Genomic DNA, 24072 nt, shown 5'->3' on the forward strand with positions numbered 1-24072 from the left:
AGTTATCAAAGGTAAACGAATGCGCCTTCGGCTCCGAAAGCCCATATCGATGATGTTTCGTTGAATGATTCGCACGCTGACATTTGTTGATGGCCCAGCGTTGAAGTCTGCAGCAATTTGCGGAAGGGTTGCACTTCTGTCAAGTTGAACGATTCTCTTCAGTAGTTGTTGGTCCCGTTCTTGTGAGATCTTTTTCTGGCCGCAGCAAAGTCGGAGGTCTGACGTTTTACCTTTTTCCTTATATTCATGGTACACTTGTGAAATGGTCGCACAGGAGAATCCTCTCCCTTACCGCTACCTCGGAGATGCTGTGTCCCATCGCTCGTGCGCCGACTATAACACCACATTCAAATTCACTTAAATCTTGATAACCTGCCATCGTAGCAGCAGTAACCAATCTAACAACTGCGCCAGACACTCGTTGTCTTATATAGTTGTTGTCGACCACAGCGCCGTATTCTGCCTGATTTACAAATCTGTGTATTTGAATACGCATGCCTATACCAGTTTCTTTGGTGCTTCAGTGTGTATACATAACGAGTCACCTACGCTATACTTTGAAAGTACGAGAAAGTACGAAAAGCGCAATTAAAGGCCGAAGTAGCAAAAATGGTATCGAATGAGCGACAAGTCTGAAGTTAGCGAACTTTCATTGCTGGGATTCGATTACGTGAGTTGGGATTAACGTGAAGTGCAAATTATGTGCGACAAAAAGTCTGAGGAAATCGAACACATTTTAATAACAGCAGCTAGGATATTCGATGCTGGAAAAAAAATGAACCAATTCACAGAAATACATCTGTAAATTGGTTTAGTTTTTGTATTGTAGATGCAGTTGTTTACTTTTGCTTTAAATGAGATTTTAATTGGCATAGAATTTAAGTGGCGCTGTAATGTTCTGCGTACGAAAACGAGCTAAATAATCTGCAAATGTCCGAGACGTGCCAACTTGCAAAACATTTGTTGTCCGTGAGGATAAAACAACTACAGTCGCATATTGAACTTATCATAAGTTTCATGTGATCTGTCTCTCAAGTGCTTCATTCAGATCACCTCGAGGCAACTTTGTGTAAAGTACTGCCCCGTGTGCGTGACTTCACACTCTAGGTGTGCAGCGGTTAGGACGTTGTTGTCGTGGTCTTCAGTCCTGAGACTGGTTTGATGCAGCTCTCCATGCTACTCTATCCTGTGCAAGCTTCTTCATCTCCCAGCACCTACTGCAGCCTACATCCTTCTGAATCTGCTTAGTGTATTCATCTCTTGGTCTCCCTCTACGATTTTTACCCTCCACGCTGCCCTCCAATACTAAATTGGTGATCCCTCGATGTCTCAGAACATGTCCTACCAACCGATCCCTTCTTCTAGTCAAGTTGTGCCACAAGCTCCTCTTCTCCCCAATTCTATTCAATACCTCCTCATTAGTTACGTGATCTACCCATCTAATCTTCAGCATTTTTCTGTAGCACCACATTTCGAAAGCTTCTATTCTCTTCATGTCTAAACTATTTATCGTCCACGTTTCACTTCCATACATGGCTACACTCCATACAAATACTTTCAGAAACGACTTCCTGACATTTAAATCTATACTCGATGTTAACAAATTTTTCTTCTTCATAAACGCTTTCCTTCCCATTGCCAGTCTACATTTTATATCCTCCCTACTTCGACCATCATCAGTTATTTTGCTCCCCAAATAGCAAAACTCCTTCACCACTTTAAGTGTCTCATTTCCTAACCTAATTCCCTCAGCATCACCCGACTTAATTCGATTACATTCCATTATCCTCGTTATGCTTTTGTTGATGATCATCTTATACCCTCTTTTCAATACACTGTCCATTCCGTTCAACTGCTCTTTCAAGTCCTTTGCTGTCTCTGCAGAATTACAATGTCATCGGCGAACCTCAAAGTTTTTATTTCTTCTCCATGGATTTTAATACCTACTCCGAACTTTTCTTTTGTTTCCTTTATTGCTTGCTCAATATACAGATTGAATAACATCGGGGATAGGCTACAACCCTGTCTCACTCCCTTTCCAACGACTGCTTGCGTTTCATACCCTTCGACTCTTATAACTGCCATCTGCTTTCTGTACAAATTGCAAATAGCCTTTCGCTCCCTGTATTTTACCCCTGCCACCTTCAGAATTTGAAAGAGAGTATTCCAATCAACGTTGTCAAAAGCTTTCTCTAAGTCTACAAATGCTAGAAACGTAGGTTTGTCTTTCCTTAATCTTTCTTCTAAGATAAGTCGTAAGGTCAGTATTCCCTCACGCGTTCCAACATTTCTACGGAATCCAAATTGATCTTCCCCGAGCTTGGCTTCTATCAGTTTTTCCATTTGTCTGTAAAGAATTCGCGTTAGTATTTTGCAGCTGTGACTTATTAAACTGATAGTTCGGTAATTTTCACATCTGTCAACACCTGCTTTCTTTGGGATTGGAATTATTATATTCTTCTTGAAGTCTGAGGGTATTTCGCCTGTCTCGTACATCTTGCTCACCAGATGGTAAAGTTTTGTCAGGACTGGCTCTCCCAAGGCCATCAGTAGTTCTAATGGAATGTTGTCTACTCCGGGGGCCTTGTTTCGACTCAGGTCTTTCAGTGCTCTGTCAAACTCTTCACGCAGTATCATAGATCCCATTTCATCTTCATCTACATCCTCTTCCATTTCCATAATATTGTCCTCAAGTACATCCCCCTTGTATAGACCCTCTATATACTCTTTCCACCTTTCCGCTTTCCCTTATTTGCTTAGAACTGGGTTTCCATCAAAGCTCTTGATATTCATGCAAGTGGTTCTCCTTTCTCCAAAGGTCTCTTTAATTTTCCTGTAGGCAGTATCTATGATACCCCTAGTGAGATAAGCCTCTACATCCTTACAGTTGTCCTCTAGCCATCCCTGTTTAGCCATTTTGCACTTCCTGTCGATATCATTTTTGAGACGTTTGTATTCCTTTTTGCCTGCTTCATTTACTGCAGTTTTATATTTTCTCCTTTCATCAATTAAATTCAATATTTCTTCTGTTACCCAAGGGTTTCTACCATCCCTCGTCTTTTTACCTATTTGATCCTCCGCTGCCTTCACTATTTCATCCCTCAATGCTACCCATTCCTCTTCTGCTGTATTTCTTTCCCCCATTCCTGTCAATTGTTCCCTTATGCTCTCCCTCAAACTCTGTACAACCTCTGGTTCTTTCAGTTTATCCAGGTCCCATCTCCTTAAATTCCCACCTTTTTGCAGTTTCTTCAGTTTTAATCTACAGTTCATAACCAATAGATTGTGGTCAGATTCCACATCTGCCCGTGGAAATGTCTTACCATTATATAATCAATCCGATACCTTTTAGTATCTCCAGGTTTCTTCCATGTATACAACCTTCTTTCACGATTCTTGAACCAAGTGTTGGCTATTATTAAGTTATGCTCTGTGCAAAATTCTACCAGGCGGCTTCCTCTTTCATTTCTGTCCCCCAATCCATATTCACCTACTATGTTTCCTTCTCTCCCTTTTCCTACTCTCGAATCCCAGTCACCCATGACTATTAAATTTTCGTCTCCCTTCACTACCTGAATAATTTCTTTTATCTCATCATACATTTCATCAATTTCTTCATCATTTGCAGAGCTAGTTGGCATATAAACTTGTACTACTGTAGTAGGCGTGGGCTTCGTGTCTATCTTGGCCACAATAATGCATTCACTATGCTGTTTGTAGTAGCTTACCCGTACTCCTATTTTTTTGTTCATTATTAAACCTACTCCTGCATTACCCCTATTTGATTTTCTATTTATAACCCTGTATTCACCTGACCAAAAGTCTTGTTCCTCCTGCCACCGAACTTCACTAATTGCCACTGTTTGTTGTTGTTGTGGTCTTCAGTCCCGAGACTGGTTTGATGCAGCTGTCCATGCTACTCTATCCTGTGCAAGCTTTTTCATCTCCCAGTCCCTACTGCAACCTACATCCTTCTGAATCTGCTTAGTGTATTCATCTCTTGGTCTCCCTCTACGATTTTTACCCTCCACGCTGTCCTCCAATACTAAATTGGTGATCCCTTGATGCCTCAGAACATGTCCTACCAACCGATCCCTTCTTCTGGTCAAGTTGTGCCACGAACTTCTCTTCTCCCCAATCCTATTCAATACTTCCTCATTAGTTATGTGATCTACCCATCTAATCTTCATCATTTTTCTGTAGCACCACATTTCGAAAGCTTCTATTCTCTTCTTGTCCAAACTGCCACTATATCTAACTTTAACCTATCCATTTCCCTTTTTAAATTTTCTAACCTACCTGCCCGATTAAGGGATCTGACATTCCACGCTCCGATCCGTAGAACACCAGTTTTCTTTCTCCTGATAACGACGTCCTCTTGAGTAGTCCCCGCCCGGAGATCCGAATGGGGGACTATTTTACCTCCGCAATATTTTACCCAAGAGGACGCCATCATCATTTAATCATACAGTAAAGCTGCATGCCCTCGGGAAAAATTACGGCTGTAGTTTCCCCTTGCTTTCAGCCGTTCGCAGTACCAGAACAGTAAGTCCATTTTGGTTAGTGTTACAAGGCCATATCAGTCAATCACCCAGACTGTTGCCCCTGCAACTACTGAAAAGGCTGCTGCCCCTCTTCAGGAACCACACGTTTGTCTGGCCTCTCAACAGATACCCCTCCGTTGTGGTTGCACCTACGGTACGGCTATCTGTATCGATGAGGCACGCAAGCCTTCCCACCAACGGCAAGGTCCATGGTTCATGGGGGGAGGGTAGGACAGTTGACTTGAATTTGAAAAGAGCAGTATCCACAAACCGCTCGGCTATCTACATGTAGGGTTCCCATTGTTTGCCTCAGTCAATTCAGACGACTGCCATGATGATTCCTTTGAAAAGGACGTACCCAATTTCCTTCTCCGTCTGCTTGCCCAATAAGACCAAGTGCTCTGTCTGTCCTCCTTATCGACAGGAAGCTAAACTTATGTTTCCCATCTTTTCTTATAGCATTAGCGCCCTCTTAATGTCTGTGCTTGTTGCTTACGTTACATTTTAATGGAAGGTGTTCTACAAGGTGTTTCTCAATGTCCAGTTAATGGTGCAGCGCATAATCGTCAAGGTTTGTCACAAGTCGCGGATACAGTTGGAATTTTGGTGTAAGTATGGAAGAAAAGTCTCGAACAGAAATGCTTTTAGGACTGATTCGAATACCTTTCGGACAGAAAGGAAACTGTTGATGATGCACCACATCTAGAAGGATAGAAGATCAGGCTTCGACAAGTACGTATTCACAGGAGATGGAACCTACAGTAAGCTTGGCTTTAGAAAAGGTGGAGAAGAGAGAGATGCGTCTCATTTTAAAAGGAACCATCCCGGTATTTACGGTAATCGATTTATGGAAACCAAGGAAAACCTAAATCAAGCTGACCGGACGAGATGTTAAACCCTCCCTCTCCCTCACCCCTCGCCTCCCTCCCTTTTCACCGAATGCGAGCACAGCTACTTGGGTAATTCCACGTCAACTCACCTAGGGCTCTCTGTTCAGTCATCTCAGATTTCGACGGAATTTTATATAGACATTCTCACATGTCTCCAACGAACATTAGTAAAATTTAACGTTATTCGAAGCAATACTGGACGAAATATACTCATTTGCTTGATTACGTGCATAACATTGCGCAGAGCGAACGCGAATTTCCGGGGAATTTGAGCTGTAATACCTGGGACATAGTTCCTTGAAAGAAATTAAAGTTGGCCGTCCTGTACAGCTTTGCGCGTTCTCTTAATAGTAACAATGAAAAGTATTTTACGAGCCGTATTTAGCCACAAAATTTTAAGCAAAATCGACCGAAAAAATCGGCGCCAGAAAAAATGTCAAAGTTTGGTTTCTTGTATATCAGGGACTAAAGGTATGACGAATGTGAAACTTACCGTGTAGTAACCCAACAACACATGGTTCTCATATAGAAAGTTTCATTTATGTAACACTTTCCAATGTTGAATAAATAAAGTGGAAAGTCGAAGACTTTGTAAAATGGTCGAAAATGGGGTATATTCGATCTGATTTTGCAAAAAACTAAGTTCTTAAGCACTCTCCAAACTGGCATCATTAGAAAGGATACGATTTAACCGCAAAAAAGTGCATTTGATTATCCAACGCGGGCTAACAATGCTAAAATTGTAATCAAATTTGGGTGCGAAAACCACGGCCCGAGAAATATGTAAACTTCGGTTCTTATATCTGGTAAACACATGCCGAGCACGAAACTTAATACGCAATAGCTCGGTAGCACTAGGCGGTGGGGCACAAAATTTGATTCACCTACTGTTTTCAGGTTATTTACAAATTTGTTGAAAATACGGTTGTATTGCGGAACGGTGAAAATTGGGTACATGTGATACACCTTTTACAAATACAGTTTTCTATTAAAGTTTCAAAGCCAGTTTCATTAGAAACAACGTGTTTCAAGCCGCCGCATAACAGTAGGTTTAACTTCCAACACGGGCTAGCAATACTACGTAAAGTGACACAAAGTAGTCGGAAAAATCGCGCTGCGAATAAAGTTTTAACTTTGGCTTCTTATAACTCGTTGATTAAAGGCATTACAAACGTGAAACTTCGGACAACAACAACTCAGCAAAATATAGTTTTTTCCAAAACAACATATCTTTCACGTACTGCTTTCCAAATTTCCACATTATCAGTTAAAATTTGATTTCCGTAAGAATTACAGAAATAGATCACATTCAATTTGTTTTTAGGTAATTTGTTGAAAAGAGCGTATTTTCAAGCATCCAGAATATCACGTTCGATTTTCCTATGTGCGCTAACAGTACCGGAAAATGACAGACAAATTTGAAAGACTGTACCACGCCAACAAGCTACATGTACGTTGCAGCGACCTGTTATCGGGGTTTCGTTGTATTTGGTTTCTGTTTTTAAATTGGCGAGTAATATCTCACTATATTTTGTTGGTCCATGGTGGCATTGTCACTACCCGTCGAAGAACATGAATCAGCAACCCGGTCGCCATAGGGTCACGCAGTACCACTCGTGAGTGAGTTTCTTCATTCAGGTTCCCAAGCGGGTAACTTGGTTCCTGAATTTAGGTTCCAAGAACTTACTACATAATATTACTTTTTTGTTCAAGGTGCTACTCAGGGACTTCATTGGGAAAATTTCCAAGGTACATTACATCCTTTTGTAGTGAACTATGTGTTCATCTTATATCCTCTTTCCAGAACACTGTCCATTCCGTTTAATTGCTCTTACAAGTTCTTTGTTGTCTCTGGCAGAATTCCTGTATCATCGGCAAACCTCAAAGTTTTTATTTCTTCTCCCTGAATTTTAATTCCTACTCCAAATTTTTCTTTGGTTTCCATTACTGCTTATTCAGTGTAGAAATTGAATAACATCGGGGATAGACTACAACCCTTACTCACTCCCTTCTCAACCACTGCCTCCCTTTCATACCCCTCGACTCTTATTATTGCCGTCTGGTTCCTGTACAAGTTGTAAATAGCCTTTACTCCTATTACCTTCAGAATTTCAAAGAGAGTATTCCAGTCAACATTGTCAAAAGCTTTCTCTAAGTTTACAAATGCTACAAACTTAGGTTTGTCTTTCCTTAATCTAACTTCTACGATAAGTCGTAGGGTCAGTATTGCCTCGTGTTCCTACAATCCTCCGGAATCCAAACTGAACTTCCCCGAGGTCTGCTTCTACCAGTTTTTCTATTCTTCTGTGAGGAATTCGTGTTAGTATTTTGCAAACATCACTTATTAAACTGATAGTTCGATAATTTTGACACCTGTCAGCGACTGTTTTCCTTGGAGCAGCAATTCTCACATTCTTCTCGAAATTTTAAGAATATTTCCCCTGTCTCATAAATTTTGTACACCAGATGGAAGAGTTGTGTCCTGGCTGACTCTTCCAAGGCAGTCAGTGGTTCTGACGGAATGTTGTCTACTCCTGGGGCCTTGTTTCGACTTAGATCCTTGACAGCTTTGTCAAATTCTTCTCGCAATATCATATCTCCCATCTCATCTTCATCTACGTCCACTTTCCTTTCTATAACACTGCTTTCAAGTTCGTCTCCCTTGTATACACCCTATATACACTCCTCCCACCTCTCAGCTTTCCCTTCTTTGCTTAGCACTGGTAAATCTGACTTACCATCTTGACTTGACCGCCCAGATCGCGAGGATGATAAAAAAAACCTCTATTAAAAACCTCTCAATCTCGAGGTGTGCTGCTTACCATGGCCGATGACATCGAACAGTCGTTAGTGAGCAACATCTGCGGAACCTGCTGAACCTCAATTGTTCAAGGCTTAGCTAGGCACGCAGGGCTCTGTCTAGGTGGACTTTTATTTCCCTAGCTCCCTAGCTGCTCCTCTCAGCGGAATGGATGGAACATTGGCAGGTTACCAACACCCAGTCTATCAAGAGAACTTGTGTACCCAGTCCTTCAGACTCAGAACTTACACAGAATTTGCCACTGAATAGTCACAGAACTCGTGCTGCCAGTCAGAATGTGTTTTGATGGTGAAACGGAAAGAGGACAGTTTTGAGAAGGTTTTGCCTTTTTATATTGAAGAAGGTTTGGAGGGTATTGCAGGTACACTGAAATCTGTCAAGTGATTGCATATGGAACACTATTGGTTGAAACTGGTAGTTCTCAACAAGCGACAAACCTCCTGAAAGCTAAATGCCTTGGAGAATATTCCATAGAAACGGAACTCCACAAAATATTGAACTATAGCAAAGGTGTTGTATCGTGTAGGGATCTGATAGATATTTCCAAGGAGAAACTCAAAAATGAGTGAGCTCAAAACGGGTCGTCGACGTGCAAAATGTATTGAAAAGGGTAAATAGCGATCTAATAAAATGTCACTCCTTCATCCTTACCTTCACTGATGATCACAGATGTTAAGTCCCATAGTGTTCAGAGCCATCCTTACCTTCAGTAGTGCGAGACTCCCACAGCATAACAAGGCAGGTTTCCTTCGCCTGTGTTTATGATCCTATGTCCCCAACCCAATGTGCTGTTTTACACTCCTGCATTTTGGGCACACCCGTTTAGGATATAAGGGTGAAGCCACTTATGGCAAATGTGGCGAGGCCACCCACAATGAGGTTGGTTGCTCCTCTCCTGCGAAGTATGTTAATTGCTCTGGATATCAACCTGTCTGGAGTAGGGACTGCTGTGTCGTCCTTGAAGAAAGGGAGATACAGGAGATTAAAACATCGAAACACATCCATTCTGATGAGACGAAGAACATCTGTAAGGCCATGCAGCCTTCCACATTCACTAAATCTTTTGCTTCGACCTTTAAGAAGCCTGTTTCGACAGCCAATGCTTTTACACAATGGAGCTGGCGCTCAAACTATACTTGCCCCAGAAATCGAGTCTTGGAGAACATCATATGATGTCTCAGGGGCTGTGCATCAACACAGTAGACACACCCCAAGGACTAGTAACTGCGTTTGTCAGTGCACTTGTCAAGCTGCAGTTGTTTCAGTGCCCATAGCCCCTCTGAGAACATCATAAACCGTAAAGCCACAGTTGCCACTATCGCGGAGTTCTGCTGCTGCTTCCCACAAAGCCTCTCAGACCAAAAACGCAAATGGAAACCTTCCACCACAGACGAAAACAGGCGGTAGACCTTCGACCACGTTGATGTCGTTCAACATGAAGGTTCTGCTGCTTCTGTTTCAGAATCAATAGAATTTGACGTCAGCCCAGGGCAACCATCTTGTCCCAAGGTTGGCCCTCCACTTGTTGTGGGCTTCCCACCCCGGCAGAAAGACAAGGTGAAAGTGTAACCCCCCATGATAAATGCCTCCCATGCTACAGTGGATTGTGACTGGGTTCAGAACTCATTTGGAGGAACTGAAATTCCTGGCACAGGCACAGCTCCTGTGCTTGTGTTTATAGGAAAAACATTTCAAAGCTATTGACACCTCTGTGCTACAGGGCTATACCCCCCCCCCCCCCCTCCTGCACCTCCACTGAAGGGATAACCTGACTGGGGAAGATCCAACGGAGATGTTGCTCTCTCTTTAGTTACTCATCTACAAGCAGTAGCTGTTGCAGTTCTTATGGGTCAAAAGATCACTCACTATATGTTCCCTGTACTTACCTCCGCAGGATGCAGTAGACTCTGAGGTTCTTGCAGGTCTTATTGAGCAACTCCCCTGCCCGTTTCTCCTACTGGGTGATTTCAATGTTGTTAATATATTATGGGGCTCAAACTATACTTGCCCCAGAAATCGAGTCTGGGAGAACATCATTTGGTGTCTCAGGGGCTGTGCATCAACACAGGTAGACACACTCATTCCTCAGCTACTATTGGGTCATTCTCAGCAGCTGACATCTCTTTCTGCTCTTTCACCCTTGTGGACTCAGCTCAGAGGGAAATAACTCATGACCCTCATTCCAGCGACTACTTTCTACTATGGATCCACCTACTAGATGGAGGATTGATGGAAAAGAGGCGACACCAAAATGGATGGTGAGTAGGGCTAAGTGCACACTGTTCAGCTATCTGCCTGTGTTGAACACTGCGACAGCCTACAGGAATGGGTAGACCACATCACATGAGCGATCCATCATGCCAGTGTCCTGTCGATACCAGAGTCCTCAGATCACCTTAGGAAGCAATCTGTACTTTGGTGGACTTATGAATGCTCTTCAGCAATCTGGATTACATGTGTGGTTCTTCAATGGTTTAAATGGTGCCCGACAGCAGAAAAAACTCACAGATTTTCGAGTTGCGAGAACCAGTGCTCGACGCGTGATTAAGGAGAGCAAGAAAAGGTTATGGGAAGCATTCCTGGACTCAACCGTTCCACTTGTTCTACAAAAGTATGGTAAGCTATGCGCAGGATTTTCCCACAGTCATTTACCAGTAGCAGCAGTGCTGAAATAGGGATGTCTCCAAACAACGCCCAGATATATCGCTAAGACGATGGCAGAGCATTTTGCAGCAACTACAGCCAATTCCGTCCAGGATCTGGCGTTTCGTATGCACCGTGCAACTGCAGAGAGGGGCGAGATGGACTTCGGATCACACAATTCTGAGTCTTACAACTACCCTTTATCCATATGGGAGCTGGAATTGGCACTGTCTGAGACTCGTGATACTGCATCTTCTCACGACCAAATTCGGTACTGCATGCTTCGACATTTTCCAGCAGCTTCAAAGGAAATCCTCCTCAAATGTTTTAATCTTCTATGGCAGACAAGCAATTTTCCCAACTGCTAGAGAAAGGCAATTCTGATTCCTCAGACCAGAAAAGGACTGCACGTCTCCCAGTAGTTATCATAGCGTCGCCTTAACAAACTGCGTAGGAAGACCTTGGAGTGAATGGCTAACCGTCGCCTGGTCTGGTTGTTAGAGACCAAGCAACTCCTTAGCGGATGTCAGTGTGGGTTCCTGAGATTTCGGTCCACTGTCAACAACCTGACCCTGCTAAAAGTGGCTATTCAGCAGGCTTTCCTATGTAAACATCACTGTCTCGGTATATTCTTCGATATCAGTAAGACATATGACATTATTTGGAGACACAGTATTCTCGTGAAGCTCCATCAATGGGTCTTTCATGGGCACCTCCCCGTTTTCATGTGGTCCTTCCTGTCTGAGCGCTTTTGGTCTTGAGTTGGTGACTTGCTGTCAGATCGTTTTGATCAGTAGAATGGTGTTCCTCAGGGCAGTGTTGTGGCTGTTACCCTCTTTGTCACAGCCATTAACAGTATCACATCTACAGTAAGGGGTCCTGTAAAGTGCTCCTTATTTGTGAACGATTTTGCTCTTTTCTGTTCATCTTAAACTGTACTGAGCTGTGAAGATGGGTTTTCAGTTTTCTGCAGATGAGTGCGTGTGCGTTAAGTTTCATCATTCTAGTTGTATTTTTAATTTACCTGACTTGCGTATGAGGGACACCATTCTGCATTTTAAAGACTCATTAAGGTTTCTGGGCCTCATTTTTCACTCCAAACTATCGTGGTACCACGCCTCAGAGACCTGAAAGCCAGAACCCAGAAGGCACTGAATGTCTTTAAGTGCCTTAGTCACAGATCTTGGGAAGCAGACACGGCACGTCTGCTCCAGTTTTATGGGGCTTTTGTGCATTCACGTCTGGTATATAGATGCACAGTGTATATAGGTGAGGCCTTCTTACCTGAAGATTATTGTCGATATTCACCGGTGTTGGGGCCGTACCAGATAGGGTTGATAGAAGAGAGAGAGAAAAGATCCAACGGAGAGCAGCACGCTTCGTTACAGGATCGTTTAGTAATCGCGAAAGCGTTACGGAGATGATAGATAAACTCCAGTGGGAGACTCTGCAAGAGAGATGCTCAGTAGCTCGGTACAGGCTTTTGTTGAAGTTTCGAGAACATACCTTCATCGAGGAGTCAAGCAGTATATTGTTCCCTCCTACGTATATCTCGCGAAGAGATCATGAGGATAAAATCAGAGAGGTTAGAGCACACACAGAGGCATACCGACAATCTTTCTTTCCACGAACAATACGAGACTGGAATAGAAGGGAGAACCGATGGAGGTACTCAAGGTACCCTCCGCCACACTCCGTGAGGCGGCTTGCGGAGTATGGGTGCAGATGTAGATAAGAGGATTAGGCCAGCCACAGGTGCTTACAGGACCAGCCCCTTACCCAGTCTGTGTGCTGAGACTGCAGAATCACCACTCACCATCCGGCGGCAGCTTCTCATGGTGCGTCAAGCGTGTAAGTTCCTCACAGCTCCGACTTCACGTGCATATCCTACTGTTACTTTTCCACATCTGGAACGCCTTTTCTCCAACCATCCACGAGGTACAACGCCTTTTGGGATCCACATGCAGTGCGTGCTGGAGTCACTTGGCGTGTAGCATGTACAAATCCCAAATCCAGACTTTTAACCACTTGCCACCATGGTTACTGCCGAGACCCAGTGTAATTTTAGATTTGGTTCGCGACAGGAACTGTTTCTGCTTTTAATGCGATAATTTCTGACATTTTAAATGAACATGACAACTATGTAGCTGTTTGCATGGATAGGTCTAAACAGGGGGACTCCGTTGGTTGCTCTGTTGTTCGCCAGAACGTGTCCTCAAGGTCCGATTGCCTCGAGACCTGACTGTCTTCTTTGCGGAAATATATGTGATCTTTCGGGCACTAGAGCAGCTGAGAAGTTCTGTAAGTGCTAATCTGCTCCGATTCTCTGAGTGCTCTTCGTTCCCTACAGCGCTTGTACGTAGCAGATAAAGCAGGCAAGAATGTCCTGGCCACCCTCCTCCAACTACAGCGACTCGAGAGGGAGATGTCTTTGTGCTGGATACCAGGACACATGAGTGTTGCAGGGAACGAAAGAGTCGATCTGGCAGCCAAGGACGCTTGTCGTGATCCTCAGTTATGTCAATGTTCTATCCCCGTGCATGCTATAGCCTCGCTGTTGAAATACAGTGTTGCATCGATGGGAGGATGAGGGACTGGAAGTGAAAGACAATAAGCTCCGTCTAATAAAGTCCACGACGCGTACAAGGCGTACCTCCTTCCTGCCACATCGGCGAGACGAGGTCCTCCTTACTCTTCTTCGCATAGGCCACAGCCCTACGATGCATGCCTTCTTGTTCTGGCGAGAGGACCATCCAATGTGTCGTGCTTGTGGCGTACAGATCACTGAGCACTATATTTTATTAAACTTTTTTTTTGTTTTCCGACTGAAGGGCACTAGAAGATTTACCAATAGATCTGCCCTCTGTTTTAAGTGACGTTCAAACGAACGTGGTGTGAGTTTTAAGGTTCTATTTCAGGGAGATGTTCTTAGTGTGTTAACAGGATGACTGACTCTCCCAATTTTTTTGTAAGTGCTTAGCCAGTCACGTTTCCCCATGCTTTTCTTTTAGCTCCTCCATGGCTTTATTTCTGTTTTAATCCCATATATAGCACTTTTCATTCTTTCTCTGTTGTCTTAAGGCGAGTGAGAGTGATAATCTAGATTAAAGAAACTGGTGTGAGAGTGAGTGAATGACTGTCATTTTATATGCTTCCTCCTCACTGTGTGACAACAATTTTGGTCATTTTCTCCAGACTCATTTCTTTTAATATGTGTAAGGACGCTGACAGCCACGGTACTGAGCGTCCATAAGCTCCAAACAAACACACATACTCTCAGGTGGTGTGAAGATTACAAGAAAGTCCCTCACTCGCACTCACAGCACGTTGAAGCGAGTTTACAGACGCTGCGCAATAGGTCTGAATGTTTTCATGGAACGATGGGGAATCAATCTCGTTTCGATTTTTGTCAATCTACATCTACATCTATACTCCGCAAGCCACCTGACGGTGTGTGGCGGAAGGTACTTTGAGTACCTCTATCGGTTCTCCCTTCTATTCCAGTCTCGTATTGTTCGTGGAAAGAAAGATTGTCGGTATGCCTCTGTGTGGGTCTAATCTCTCTGATTTTATCCTCATGGTCTCTTCGCGAGATACACGTAGGAGGGAGCAATATACTGCTTGACTCTTCGGTGAAGGTATGTTCGCCAAACTTCAACAAAAGCCCGTACCGAGCTACTGAGCGTCTCTCCTGCAGAGTCTTCCACTGGAGTTTATCTATCTTCTCCATAACGCTTTCGCGATTACTAAATGATCCTGTAACGAAGCGCGCTGCTCTCCGTTGGATCTTCTCTATCTCTTCTATCAACCCTATCTGGTACGGATCCCACACTGGTGAGCAATATTCAAGCAGTGGGCGAACAAGTGTACTGTAACCTACTTCCTTTGTTTTCGGATTGCATTTCCTTAGGATTCTTCCAACGATTCTCAATCTGGCATCTGTTTTACCGACGATCAACTTTACATGATCATGTCATTTTAAATCACTCCTAATGCCTACTCCCAGATAATTTATGGAATTAACTGCTTCCGTTGCTGACCTGCTATATTGTAGCTAAATGATTAAGGATCTTTCTTTCTATGTATTCGCAGCACTTTACACTTGTCTACATTTAGATTCAATTGCCATTCCCTGCACCATGCGTCAATTCGTTGCAGATCCTCCTGCATTTCTGTACAATTTTCCATTGTTACAGCCTCTCGATATACTACTGCATCATCTGCAAAAAGCCTCAGTGAACTTCCGATGTTATCCACAAGGTCATTTATGTATATTGTGAATAGCAACGATCCTATGACACTCCCCTGCGGCACACCTGAAATCACTCTTACTTCGGAAGACTTCTAACCATTGAGAATGAAATGCTGCGTTCTGTTATCTAGGAACTCTTCAATCCAATCACACAATTGGTCTGATAGTCCATGTGCTCCTACTTTGTTCATTAAACGACTGTGGGTAACTGTACCGAACGCCTTGCGGAAGTCAAGAAACACGGCATCTACCTAGGAACCCGTTTCTATGGCCCTCTGAGTCTCGTGGACGAATAGCACGAGTCTTTTTCGAAACCCATGCTGATTGCTACAGAGTAGGTTTCTAGTCTCCAGAAAACTCATTATACTCGAACATAATACGTGTTCCAAAATTCTACAACTGATCGACGTTAGAGATATAGGTCTATAGTTCTGCACATCTGTTCGACGTGTCTTCTTGAAAACGGGGATGACCTGTGTCCTTTTCCAATGCTTTGGAACGCTACGCTCTTCTAGAGACCTACGGTACACCGCTGCAAGAAGGGGGCAAGTTCCTTCGCGTATTCTCCTACGATCTCTTAATTCTGGCCGATCCTCTGGATCCTTTGCAGATCCGTTCTTTCCAGCCAACGCATAACTGTATGGCTGCGATGACGTGATATTCAACAAATGGAATATAATGACAAGTTCCATCGCCGCGAATAACTCAAATCCATATAGCGTAACTAACCTGCAGTGGGCATGAAAACGTTTTATCTCCCTGCGCACGTCAGTTTCTCATTCTTAAAGATGACTCACAAGTGTCGGCTGCAAGCAGATAAGCAGTAGTGGATTTTTACATATCGGACATTACTGATGTCAGCGACTCAGCAGTTTATAAAACACTGTCCATATGATAAGGGCGTAAAAGGGTTTTTGTTTTCTCTGCAGTGTTATCTCGCCAACAGTTTTTACATTTTCAGTTTGTCCGATACGCTCCTGCGTGGCAAGATTATTCAGATGTTCTGTGACGCTGCTGAATGTACCGACCACATAGCGCTCCGATAGCCCAGCACGTGTGACTCCGTAAGTCATTATCTACGATCTCTACGCAAGTGTTGACAAGCAGGTATTCTTCTCGTGAAACTCCGCCTTGTATGCTGTTCTGTATAAACAATTTCTACTGCCAGTAACTACTGATCTAGTAATTAAATATTTACTTTTTCCCTTGACCTTCTGACAAATTAATTGTGTCAGCAGTTTCTTAAAGTCTCATTCTGTCTGCTTGGTTGTGCTGCAGCAATGGCTTTAAAGCTATCGTGGCACCATGCATAGTAATACTGTTTAGATTATAGTTGGTAAGAGTCTTATTTATATCACACAGCGCATCTTCTACATCGTGACTAACAATTATTTGAGGAAAATACATATAAAGATATTTTTGTGATAATTTTTCAACACAGTACCCCTTAGTTACGCTTACAGGCGGGTCTTCCAGTTGTTTGATTCCATAGCTAACACTTTCCCTGAATGTTCTGCAAGTATTCAAAATAAGTTCATGCTATAGCTACCTGCTACTCATTCTGAGGAAATACTTGTTGCAACATAATCCCCTTAGCATTAGAGTGAAATGTAAGTTCTGTAGAAGTGAATTTCTTAAATGACTATGTCAGAAGATGTCTGCACTTGAGCTTGTATCCATGCCACCTGCTACTTGAATCTTTATTCCCTAAGAATGTACTGCATGTACAACCCTGATCTCCAACAGTGCCCTATTAGATGGGTGCAAATCCCTGTATGTATCGATAACATACTACATCTGTAATCAGTTCTGTTATCTACAAAACACTTCAAGTAGTTTTATCGATATTAAATCACGAAAATATTAAATATAATTCTATATCATTTCGTACAAATTGTAGTGACTGTCAGTGAGAAAAACACCTGAACGTTTAATTAAGAGCCAAAATAATACAGTCGTGAAATAAGTCAGACCTGTGGCCTCATTATCATCCCTCAAAGTACGGTTTTCGCTGTTACCTTCCGCAGTATAACAGAAGGGTTGAGACAAGTTTACCGTAATACGCTCGTAGATTGTCATTTTTGGATGCTAATATTATTGTTGCCTGCACATATGTTGTCTAGCTCCTCTTTCTCCGCACGGACCACCGACCTTACAGAAGGGGGATGCCTTGAGTAGCTTAATATGTGGAGAAGTCAGACTAAAGTATGCTTCTTGAAGAGAGGCAGCCAGCCTTTTCAGTAGCCATTAATATAATGTCGTTGGATGATCCTTTCAGCTCTTTTATTCACCCTGTTTCATTCACTCGAACGATTTCGAAATTATGCAGTTTCAATTCCACAAGCGTTTGTGACAGTATAACTCAACCAAAACAAAGAAATGCATAAAGTGATCCAAGACCACATCGAAAACCAGTGGTGCTACGTACAAAGAAACAAATTATTAGAAACAACTCTTTCGACAACTGCACTGATGTCGAAGTCAGCACACTACAGGACCAATACATAATCCACTAATCCACTGTAAGCACAAAATATACCAGTCCTTTGCCCGCGCCCAGTGTGAATGTCAAACATAGAGTAATCGAAGTCTCATGCTTGTCTCTTACTCCCCCCCCCCCCACCCCCTCCCCCCAAAAAGAGAAAACAAACTACTTTACATTTGAACTATATACCATCAATGAAACAGCTTAGTGAATTATCATCTATACACGAAGATGAATAACACCGAAATAGACCAAAATTGTTTTGTAATTTTGGTACTGTGGCATAGCTGAAAGTAAAAAGCAGCTACAGCTGTTGTTATATCATCCAAGGGCATGCAGCTGTACCATGTACTGTTTCTCCTGGGTGGACTTGGGTTTAAAGAAATGTAAACCAAATATTGCGATAAATTTTATAAATAATCGACAAGTACGCCAAAGAAGAAGAGATAGAACTACAATGGACATGTTATTCCATGGACTCTTGCGCTTATATGCATGAACTATCTTTCCTTTGTCTTTCACTTATCTTATCTGCTTGGATTCGGACCTAAGAGGACGTTCTTGTGTGAAGCTCATCTTGCTGTACCAGTTGATAATGTAAGTTGTACTTAAAACCCAAAAAATATAATGGTTATTTTGTCAAAAGGATTTGTGTATGTGGTCAATCAATTGGTAGTCTGATACCTGGATTGTCTTAAATAGATATGGGCCTTAACAAAGAATTTTCATTGTTAGGCGCCATCTTAGAAAAATCTTTAACATTTTTCTTTTAGCGCATCTACGAGACGTGCCGTCGGTTAGGACAATTAACCTTCTTTCAGATCCCACGACACTGGAGACAGCTACTAGTAATTTAACAATTTTACTTACAGATTTTCTTTAACCAGGTAACAGCCCAGGCAGAAAAGGTCTGGTCACAGGATTCCAGTTCCATTATAGGATTTCATTTGTAGATGCTACTCTTGTTATCTTATATTGGGGAATCGTGACGAAACCACGATGTTAAGTTACGTATTGCAGTAGTGTACATCGAGCAGACTTGACAAATATTCTCTGGCGCAATAAGCACACGACTTCTCACGAGCCTGGAATAACATCTGTAGTGTTGGGTGAATTAGAAAAGGACGATTAATCATCGACGATTACGCAACTACCCTGAGAACTGAGCTAGTTTACTGAGTGCCTATACACGTCGGGCTAAATTAAACAACATATTACTCTGTTAATAATATTCCTACATTAGCTATTTCTCTTTTATGCTGAGACATTGCATTAATATGTGTTTTTTTTATATAGGTCACGGCTCGTATTCATTCTATTACATAACACTGATAGCAAAGAAAAAGAGTCACAAATACTTTTTATTTTATAACATTACGACCATATGGCACCGCCTTGGATAAAATATTCAGGAGTTAAAGCAATCCTCTATTTGGATCTCCAGGTGGTGACTAATAAAATGGATATCATCTTCAGAAAAAAGGAAAACCTGGCGTTGTATAGCCCGGATTATGGACTGTTAGATACCTTAAGCGAGCAGGTAGGTTAGCTAACTTGTAAATAGAAATGAAGGGATTGAAGTTAGATACAGTGGAAATTGTGGTATCTCGTATCGATACCACCCCATGGGCGTCGTTAAGTTGGTAATGGAACTGGAAGTTCCGTTCGACGGCGACAGTGGTCGCACGAGTTCGGGCAGACCACGCCCACTGAAGCGCGCCTCCACGGGCTCCGGACTACGAGCTCCACGACATGGGGAGTGTGCACTTAGAGCTGGTACGCTACGACCCTTCGTTCATGCATAGGACAGCGAGTCTCGTCCCATTTGCTATTATATGGACTGGTCTCTAGCTCTTGCTGCTTATTTGTAATGAGTCTTTGTTCACTTGGAGGAATACAAGTTAAGCAGATCATCTGTTTGTTATGTTAATTTATTCACTAATCATTTCTGCTCCTGTCCACATTTCCTACGACCACTGTTGCCGCACCACTCTGTAGCATGCCTCTCCTTGCTTAAAAATGACGGCGGGAGTAAGGAAACTACGTTGAGGATAATGGTTGTATATTAATCTGCCTTTCAACATTATATAGGTAGACTTTTGAGGTGTAATAGAAAGTTTGTGCAGTCTGAAACATCCCTGAACTGCATCCAGTAGAACTTCCAACTTCGTTTCTTGATTATAGTTTCTTGTTACGAGTGACAGATAGAAGGAGAACATCAGCATGTGCAGTTAGGTCCAATTAGTGTTTCTTTATTCTAAAGTACTTTTGGATTCTGATTTCCAGAACGCAGGCTCAACAAGTGAGTCCTGAGGTCTGTCATTTGTAATTGTTTTGGTCAAATTCTTGTTGAGACTCGAGGAGTCACTTCATTATGTGCGTACAAGTCTAGAGGCAGGCGAAAGAAAATACAGACGTCTTAAAAATGAGATTAACAGAAAGTGCAAAATACCAAAGCAGAATGGCTAGACGAGAAATGCAAGAATGCAGAAACGTGTATAAAGAGAGGAAAGACAGATGCTGCCTACAGGAAACTTAAAAGAGAAGCTTCATGAGCTGAAACGTCTCTATAGGATCATTTTATAAAATATTTGACCAATTTTAACTTTTCTCCGTCTCATTTTCTGCGCCGTTTATCCCCGGTGTACTTCTTTAAACTGGCCTAGAAAGACTGAGCACTTGGATTGAAATAAACTCAATAATTATACGGCGTTTTGGTGCTAGCAGCTTGAGCTCTGCCTCAGAGTTTTTATATACTGTGTAATTTAATTGCTTGTCTAGAGTAATCCATGTCCATATTTGTGGAATAACATCCTATATTATCGTGTTTCCTTCTTTACCTTGTCTTTTCTGTGGAAGACTGAGAGAGTATTTGCGTCTTTTCGGGTTTACAAGGCATGCTTTCCGGCTGCTGATGGTACAGGGTAATCAATTTAATGTTCCTTAGACTGGGCAAAGAGGTCTATCTCCATTGTGTGTGTGTGTGTGTGTGTGTGTGTGTGTGTGTGTGTGTAAAGAAAACTTAAAGTGACACGTTCCACATAATTGCCGAATGTCGTATTCATGATCTATGGAACAAGTATTAATGTATGTGTGTGTGTGTGTGTGTGTGTGTGTGTGTGTGTGTGTGTGTGTGCCTTGTCTGTTTGTTACGTTGGTGGCTGAAACGACCCATCTGGTCTTTTCCGTTTCACTTGCGCGTTTCTCTGGGTGCTACTGCTCAGAAGGCACTCCAGTGCTGGCTGTTGGTGAGTTCGGTTCGCAGTTCTGAAGGGCGTCTCGCTGCTTTAATGTTGTTGTGAATGTATAAGTTCTTCAGCCTGACGGAAGCGTTTTATCTTTTTCTTCCAGGATGTTTGCAGTTAAAGGAATAATGCTTCATTGATGTTAGGGAATTCGATTTGTTCAGTATTCTGGGTTTGCTCTGTTCCTTTGGAACACTGTTATGTGGAGTGTTCTCCGCGTAATGAGTAGGCCAAGTTAGAGCGATCTTTACCTTGTGTTAATGTGAAAATAATTGTGTCTTTGTGTGCCTGTGTTTCTTGCTATTCTAGTTTATCGGATTTTTCCTGCCGCAGATTATAGTGTGCTTAGATACACCGATTTCCACCTGTGCTTAGTTACACCTGAGCCACGTATTCCTCGTTCAATGAGTCCTCAGCTCTAGTTTCTACATTACACCGCGTGATCCTAGTTAGATTGAATGACCGGCATCTAACTTTTTATTTGAGCACCTATATTTTCGTAGTTTTGGGATGTTTTATTTAACCCTTTTGCTTCTGGGGACCACTTGTTGAGTGACCCAGCTGCCCAGCCCTCATTGATCTGTTCGATGTTCTTCAAGATATAATCTAACCTGTGTAATCCTGTACTCTTTATTGAGTGATTTCCTGATTTTTGTCTGTTTCGACTAAGGTGTGCTCGATGAGTGATTTATTCACCCATGTGTTCTTTCCGTATCGTCATATATTGTGGGCACGAATTCCTGTACCGTATACTTATATGAGTAAAACTGTTTCAGTCGATATAAATCACTTTCCCGTAATTGCAAGCTTATGTTGATAGTTAATTTCTCTGCGATCTTTATCGTCTTCTGTGAATCCAAGCTGAGCGCATGAAGCTGTACGTTCCTTTCACCGTCCATACGATTAATTAAGGTGTACAAAGTTGCGTTATTTTAAGTTGACCTGCTCACTTGTTTTATGCTCAGGCACCAGCCGGCTATTGAGGTAGGACGTTCCACCTTGCTTCTCAAATGTGAATTGAAAAATAAATGTTATCATTGAAAACTGATATCGTATGTCGCGCCGTATCCTTTCTGACTTACCACGCAGTCACCTTCATTGCAAAATATAGTGGGCCAAATGCTTATGTTTTCTCAAAATATCTCAGTGTTGTTTATCCAAGCAGCACAAGGTGGGGAAGATAGCAATGAAACATAATCTGCGAGTGAGTCCTCACCATTGCAGTGCACAGTCCCGTTTTATTTATTTGCTGCATACCTTATCGTGTGATTACGTGATTTGATTTCGCATAACTTGAGTGGATTAATTTAAGGCCTTTTAATTTTCATTGTGTAGTCATACAAAATTTTCCATTTCAGTCTGACCTTTACTGGGTAAAAAAGGACTTGGGCTGGTGGTGATCATGTAATTTATAATAGTTCATACCTTACGTAAGTGGCTTACATAGGGATAATGCATACACCCTTAACATGTGTAGCAGTGGCACTAGAGCTCTAATGGCAAACCAGAACAAAGCAAAAAAGGGTAAGCTTAAAGGTGGAAGGAATACATAGAAGTGCGATACAAGGGAAACGAATTTGAAACAAAACCATAGAAAGAGAAGAGGAAGTAGATGAAGTTGATATACGTTAATGCGAGAAGAATTTGACAGAGAACTGAAAGAGTTAAGTTGAAATAAGGCCCCTGGTGTAGAAGACATTCCTTTAGAATTACTGAGAACTCGGGAGAGCCAGCCACGACAAAACTGTCCTACTTGGTGTGCAAGACACGTGAGCAAGGGAAATAACATTAGACTTCAAGAAGAATGTAATAATCTTAGTTCCAAAGAAGGTACTTGCTATCAGGTGTGAATATTACCGAACCTTCAGTTTAATAACTCACGGTTGTGAAGTACTGACTCGAATTGTTTACAGAAGAATGAAAAAACTGTTAGAAGCCAAACTCGGAGAAGATCAGTTTGGACTCCGGATAAATGTGGGAACGACTTCCCTTAGAAGATAGACTGAAGAAAGCAAACCTACGTTTATAGAATTAATAAATGAAAAGCACCAGATTGCTTTTGTTCTACAATATTTCTTTATTTTTTATAGAATTTGTAGATTTACAGAAAGCTCTTAAAAATGTTGACTGGAATGCATTCATTGAAATTCTGTAGGCAACATGCATAAAATACAGGGAGTGAAAGGTTATTTACAAGTTGTACAGAAAACAGACGGCTGTTAATGAGAGTCGAGGGGTATGAAAGGGAAACAGTAGTTGAGAAGGTGGTGAGACAGGCTTGTAGTCTATCCCCGATCTTATTCAATCTTCACAGTGAGCAACCAATAAAAGAAACTAAGAACAACTTTGGAAAGGGAATTAAAGTTCAAGAAAATAACTACAAACTTTAAGATTTGTCGATAATATTGCATGTCTGTCAGAGTCAGCAAAAGACTTGGAAATTCACTTGAACGAAATGGATAGTGTCTTGAAAAGAGGTTGTAAGATGAAAATCAACAAAGCTAAAACAAGGGTAATGGTATGTAATCGAATGAAATCAGACGATACTGAAGGAATTAGATTAAGAATTGAGCCAATACAAGTGGACGATGAGTTTTGCTACTTGGGCAGCAAAATAACTGACGATGATCGATGTAGACTGGCATGGAAAGCAGTGTTGCAAAAAAAGAATTTTTTAACTTGTAATAAAAATTTAGGTGATAAAAACATTTTAATTTTTCATCGTTTGCAGTCAAATCCTTTACATGAGATGACCTTTATTTCATGATGTATTACATAGCATTACTGGCTGGTTTTGGCCTATGGCTATTTTCAGATGCATGTTATAACAATACTATCAGAGTAAGAAGTTAAAACCACTCACTTAACACCGGTACACTTTGCATATTATAATTGCTGTTGCATTACTTATAGTTGCGTCGGTGATCTATGTATGTCACATTTAAAAAAATATTTAGTTTCACGTGAGAACAGACAACTGATAATTTTTTTTCTTTATTGTTGTTTCATCTCCCTCGCACCATATGGATGAGTTGCCAGCAGTGCAATGTCCCATTCTTCAGCCAAAAGAATTACAATATAGAAAAAGACATGGTAACAAGATTTAAGGAGCAAATTTCAAAATGCTTTTAAAATCTATAAGAATATCATTTGAAAGACGCTGTCTACATAAAACAGAGTCTTCTTCTCCTT

The 24072-nt window shown here is 41.9% G+C and overlaps 1 protein-coding gene across 9 annotated transcripts in view; it reads left to right on the forward strand.

Moving 5' to 3' along the window:
• The window catches only part of LOC124774929 (clavesin-2-like), a 253203-nt gene that overhangs the window by 44302 nt on the left and 184829 nt on the right, over positions 1 to 24072 (forward strand). The window contains exon 1 of one of the 9 annotated variants that reach the window (XM_047249611.1): positions 16072 to 16257. The exons of 7 other annotated variants lie outside the window; for them this stretch is intronic. The gene's annotated coding sequence lies outside the window, so the exon portion shown is untranslated. Of the gene's footprint in view, positions 1 to 16071; positions 16258 to 24072 lie in introns of those variants that run through there. One more of the 9 variants, XM_047249610.1, reaches the window with a different exon arrangement.

This window comes from Schistocerca piceifrons, chromosome 2 (assembly GCF_021461385.2).
Source record: "Schistocerca piceifrons isolate TAMUIC-IGC-003096 chromosome 2, iqSchPice1.1, whole genome shotgun sequence".
Lineage (NCBI taxonomy): Eukaryota > Metazoa > Arthropoda > Insecta > Orthoptera > Acrididae > Schistocerca > Schistocerca piceifrons.